Genomic DNA, 6,450 nt, shown 5'->3' with positions numbered 1-6,450 from the left:
AACGTCAAAAATAAATATATATGAAATGCTTCTAATTTTACATTTACTGCCAGTTCTCAAGTCTAGAGCGTAGAACGGAAGAGGAGAACCGGCAATATTCTCTCCGCCACTCTTTTTAATCGCCAAGTTTTTTGGAGTTTATTGGAGTTTACTCCTTAAGAAACGATTTGAGTTATAAGGCCCGATACGGAAATTTTATGAGGAGTTAAATCAAGTGTAACACGAAAAGTTGAGGCGTTATGTAGAAAGAGACAAACATATATATCTGTAGGATTGAACGTGTAAAAGAATAAGATGGAATACATTACACAGACTTTTCTATTTTGAATTCACGTTTTGACAGCCACGTTACAACATTGTCAGTGTTGACAGGTGTAAAAAATAAAAGTAGATTGTCTAGCGTGCCATAGAGTTTTGTCAATAGTAATGGTCAGTGAAATTAAAACTAAAAAGATTGTTCATTCTAATTCTTCTCTTACTATAAAGGTAACTTTGGTCACGCCATTTTATCGTTCGTAAGGAGTAAACTCCAATCGTGCGTCGTAGCTGACACACACACACTTTTTTTGTTTTACACAATGTTTGTAAGGAGCTGCTACCATTATACCATGTTCCACATGACATCTTGAGTAATTAATAATAATAAAATAAATTAAAAACATAGATTTGTCCTGTATCAACAAGAGGCATGGTGAAAAAAACGCACTTACATTCTCGTGGGAACAACACGCAAATACATAATTAGTCGAAATAACAAACATCACCATCACCATCATACACGAATTCAAGTCCGACCCCTTTCACGAGTCTTGGCCAGCCATCGGCCCCCTCGCCCCCCTCGCCATATTTTACGGAGAGAGACAACGTGACGCATTGACGGATGGACGCATGGAGCGTAACGGGACAATGAGTCATGTAGTACAGCCGGCGTTCATCGATTTATTAGACGTTGTCACGTCAATATAATGTACACCTATTTTTTATTGTTGGAAGTTGCTATTAGTGCTATGAAAAGCGTATAAAAATGCTATGCAGAGTGTGGACGATCGATTTCTCTCTCTACTTTTAACTCCCGACTATTTAGGTAATCGCCACGCTTATAAATCTAAGAAAACTTGAGTGAACAAAATGTACATCGCCCGTCTTAAAAAAAATGAATAGAAATGATAAGAGTACATTTTTACTATGCGCACGCACAGCGTCACAAAAAACCGACACCCTGAAATTAGCTATTGTCAACACTTTAGTTTTTTCTATTCTTAGTGTCGTTTTTTCTAGAAACGTACAATAAAATTTGAGTTATACGCCAAAGAAGTATAACTTCTAACGCGTGTAAATAAGTACAGACACGTTTTTTTTTATCAACAGGTAGTGTGAGGCAGGCGAGACGAGCGCTTCTCGCTCTCGGCCATCGACGCGCTCGCTCGCTGAGTCCGCGTCGTGCGGCTCGCTGGCGGGCGCCGCTGCCGAGCCGCCCGCCACGCCCAACACACGCCCGGCCTCACGACCGCGGTTCCACTTCTGCCGGCACATCACCAGCGCCCGCGACGACGCATGGACCTTCCTCTAACGATGGACCAATTTTATACTCTCAATGTGCGCTCGTCACCACGATCAAGTGATTATTTTTCTTTTATTTATATAATTATCGCACTTACATGGTTTTCGTTATTTTAATATTTGTAAAAACATCTCAGCGTGCAGGAGTATGTTCAAAAGACTGAGACGTGAACGCCCGTACTAGGCCCTTAGTATGCGATAACATCGAAGTTTTGTTAAAAATTGCACCACAAAATACTTTGAATTTGTGTATAAATTTAAATAAGAAAGTAATTGTCACATATACAACATTTCACGTAAACCAATACGCAGTTTTCAAATGTAATAAATATGATAATAATATCACGATTATTTTGTCAATTTGCTTGCTTCTGCAATTAAACTAATTCTCGTTGAATATTGGCTGATTACGTAATAAGGAGCCTTTCTCTAAGGGGTCCAGTAAACGACGGAGTGTGTTCATAACCACAGATTAGATAAAAACAAACACGCACAAAGACAAAAAGGACGGTGTCAAAGCTACAAAAAAGTAAATTGTTTTTAAATATAGAACTATAGTTTGTGGTCTCAATGGGTGAATCTTCGATGTTAGTTCATACTAAGGCAGTATTACCAGAGCGAATAAACGATAAACGCTTTCTACCCGTCCTTGCTCCTTGCCTTTACAATGTAGCTAGGTAATAAACACTGGTCATGATGCTCCTCGTGGAAGTGCGTTTATTGACTTTACATATTTAGATAATACATAGTATTGGAATGCGTGATTTTCCACAGAACATTATGTAAGTTCTGAATCTCGAATAAAATGGGTTGCCAGAAGAAATATTCTCTACGAGCTTTTAGCTTCCTTTTAAGCTAATTGTTACATATTTAGAATATGAAAATAAGGTAAGCTTAGATATTTTAATAATCTGCTTTAAGAATAGCCAAAAAATCTTCACTTATTTTAAACTTCAGAAAATCATTCCCAAATGTAAGTGTAATCAAAAGTTTTCATTAAATAAAAAAATTCTCGCAAATCGCTAAAGAGTTATTTCACGTATACAAACTTCAAAGATTTATTTTTTTATCTGGCAACCCGGCTGAATAAATCTATGAAATCGATAGACAAATGCCGTAAAAATCACGCATCAAATCATACTGTACTCAGTGCATCATTATATTTAAGTTTACCCAACTTCGACTGAATTATTATTTAATATTGTCCCTGAACGCGATGGTGGCCCCTAAATTTGTACTTAAATTAATTATTCGGAAACATCTTAAAGCTAAGTATGGCTCAAAAGACTATCAAATAAGATAATGCATATTCTTAGATTAAGACATTTTGCCAATAATAATAAAGTAAGCAATAAGTACCATCTCGAATAAGCCGTGATTTTTCATAACGCAACAATAAAAAAAAAACACAAGTATTTTACACTACATTTAAATTTATGTTTTGAAATATCCTATAGCTAAAAGTTGGACAAGTAACAACAAAACACGCTTGACATTTGACGTCTGCGTTAAATATTTGTACTACTTGTCAGATGTTATAGATTTTTCATAGACTGTCAGATATTACGGCCAAATTCATGCTAGATCTACAGAGGCTATAGTACGTTGACCATGGTTTCACCTAGCATTCGTATACGTAAAAGTAAAGAAAAGAATCGGCTATATATAGTGTATACTAAACATATCCTATTCGACCGAATATGACCGTGCGTTCGTCACGAATGCTTGATAAGTTCTATTCAATTTCACGCATCGTTCGTGCTAAAGTCTCTGAAGGGATTGCTAGGTTTGACGTTAGCCAAACTTCAACTGTCAATATCAACGTCCTCATTTATTATCTATACTCTTATGTTTATCTGTTGACAGATATTAATATAGATTTTAACTTTTAAGTGGTCATTCAACGCACTATACAATAGGTATTTGTTCACATCATAGTTTAGGTATAGTTTTAGTCAATTGTGAAGTAGTTATACACTTTGACTCTAGAATTTGCTGCTTTGCTGTACAAATCCTTTTATTCGCCAAGCACATATAGATAATAATTTGCTTATAGACATGTATATTGTATGTATAGTTCCGTGGATTAATTTTGACATGACTGGTCTTGCCAGTACCATTCCTATATTATTACTACACTAAATATTGTTCACAAAACATTCTAAGATCATATATACTTAGATTCCGAAACGGTTATTTGCGATTGTCAGTGTCAAGTGTGACAAATGATTACACAGATTGCATTAATTTGTAATCTGTGTAAAACTCGATGTAAAATGTATTATTGAATTGCATTGCACACTGCTTGCCACTTTTATCAGTTATTTCATAATAATAACACAATTTTGCTGTCATTGCCAACGTTTGCTTGTCAACTGTCAAATTTGTAATTTTGAATAACGTAAATGGGCGTTTCGGAACTATACAATCATTATATCTAAGTCGCAATTCAGTAAGTATAAGCAATACACTGATTAGGTAGGTACTTGTTTAAGATAAAATATAAAATTGTTACAAACATTTTATATCATATAGAGTAACTTTACCTATCGATTCAATAATTATTTAATCTTTAATCAGCAGATAAGAATTGCGTTCGCGCTTATGAGCACAGGGTGTTTTAATTTTTGTAGTTTAATTGGAAAATTTATTCCACATGAACTCTGGCTAATTGTCAATTGATATAAAGTTACATGTATATTTGATTTTCTCATACAAATAATAATAACCACAATAGTATGTGAAGTAAGAAAACAATAAAAACATGTGACATATGACGTGTGGAACATATTGTCTACAAAAAAACATCAATACATGTCTGTAGCGACACCTACAATATTTTGTCTACAAATAAGTACGATGACGTAATACCATGAAACGCGCTTGCTATGTATTTCCCACTAAGGATATATACAACTTCTCTACTTTAGCTATTAGACCTACGCTCGTCAAAATAGCCTGGACTGAACTGTCAGGGCCCTTCAGGTCAACATTAAGATTCCATAAAAATTTGCCAATAGGATCTTTGAACAAGTCACTGTTCGACATGTCGAGAACCTTGGTTGGAGGAACAGTACACCATCTTTCCTCTATATATGTCACCGTAAAATTGTAAAAACCGTTAGATTGTAATCTATCTCGCGAGATTGTAAACTGTCGAAAGATTGTGAACCTCAACGAACTGCTTACAATTTAACGTATTATTATTCGGTAGTTATATGAAATTGTTGGGAAGTAAAATTAATCTGTAATTGACCAAAGAAGTTTGAATGATAACTAAGTTAGTGTAGTACAATCTACCGAATAATAATACGTTAAATTGTAAGCAGTACGCTGAGGTTCACAATCTTTCGACAGTTTACAATCTCGCGAGATAGATTACAATCTAACGGTGTTTACAAATACATGACAGTTCATAGACAAGCAATTTGTATAGCTACAATTCTATTCGATTGTAAACGTGTATAAACGTGCCGTACACGAAATAGTTAATAAATGCAACAGTTATTATTTTGAATAAAAATCGATTCTACAATTTTTTTTTATTGTAAAAAGTTTTATATCAGACCATAAAAACTTTAATTATATCAGCTGACAATGTCCACAGAGTAAGCCAGAAATGGTGTAAATTTGTAATAAGTAATGATATTTACTGTAAGACGTTGGTTAAGCGACTTTTACGAGTATTTTTATTTTACGCTAGTTTTAACATAATTTTACGAATCTCATTGCCATACTTCAATTTTATTCATATCAACAAAAATATAACATTTCTGTATTACGTATAACGTTTTTCTTTTATTTATCGGTAAATATATTATATACATTGTCTTTGATTTGCGTGTACATTTAAATAAACCGTAAACATTTTATTAATTTTGAATAAGAAGGTAAACACTATACGGTGAACACGTGTCTATGGTATCTAGGGTAAGTTTCAAATTATGTGAGCGCGAATAATCACTCCCGATTGTCAAAATCCAATGCATTTTTCAGACTTAGTGCTAAGTAAAACTTCTATATGTCAAAAACGTATTAGATTTGAATCTCTCTGAATCGTATCCTAAGTTCTAACAAAAAGTTTAACAACCCGTCGGCGTCAACCTTTACCACCAAGGAGACACCTTTTAAATAACCCATAACCAAGACGCAGTTACACAGAACTGAATATTTCTTTATCTGATTAAACCACAGAATAGTTGAAGGGATAGCGGGCTGCAACTATATCAAGGGCTTGAAACAAAATCAGGAACGCTCCCGTTCAAGTATTACGTAACGCAACTGTTGGAGATTATTGCCCCCCCCCCCCCCATGTAACTCGCTGTAACGTTTTTCAGTACCCTAGTACAGTACTGTACTCAAGTATAGTAAAACATTTCGTGACCACCTTGTGTCTCTTTAGTTACTATTATGTGGTGTAAGTCGAAAATAATATTAACAATAACGCGGAATTCAATCCCCGCCCCGCATCGTAACGTTTTACAAAAGGACCCCCCATTGTTACGTAATACCTGAACGCTCCCTTAGTCAAATAAAATTTTAATCAAAATATGGCGTGAGTGGGTCACGCCTGTCGAAAAGTGGTTTTGTCTCAGCCCTCATATCTTGTAGAATTGATGTGAAAAGCGGAAACCCTATAGCACAAACTTCGTCCCATACCTTTTACAGCAGCATACTTTCTATAAAATCCTATTTAGATGTACGAAGGCGTAGTATACTTGCGTTTCGCTTGAGAATCACAAAAATGTTTAAACAATGTTTCCATTGCGTCATTTTTACATTCCTAAACCGCGCGCGCGCCTGTCAGAACCAGAAAAAAAAAACAAAGACAAATGACAAAAGAGTCATTTCTCTTTCACTGTCGTCAATTAGCTAATATGCAAACACTGT

This window comes from Pieris napi, chromosome 24 (assembly GCF_905475465.1).
Source record: "Pieris napi chromosome 24, ilPieNapi1.2, whole genome shotgun sequence".
Lineage (NCBI taxonomy): Eukaryota > Metazoa > Arthropoda > Insecta > Lepidoptera > Pieridae > Pieris > Pieris napi.
Note: the sequence above shows the minus strand (reverse complement) of the source record.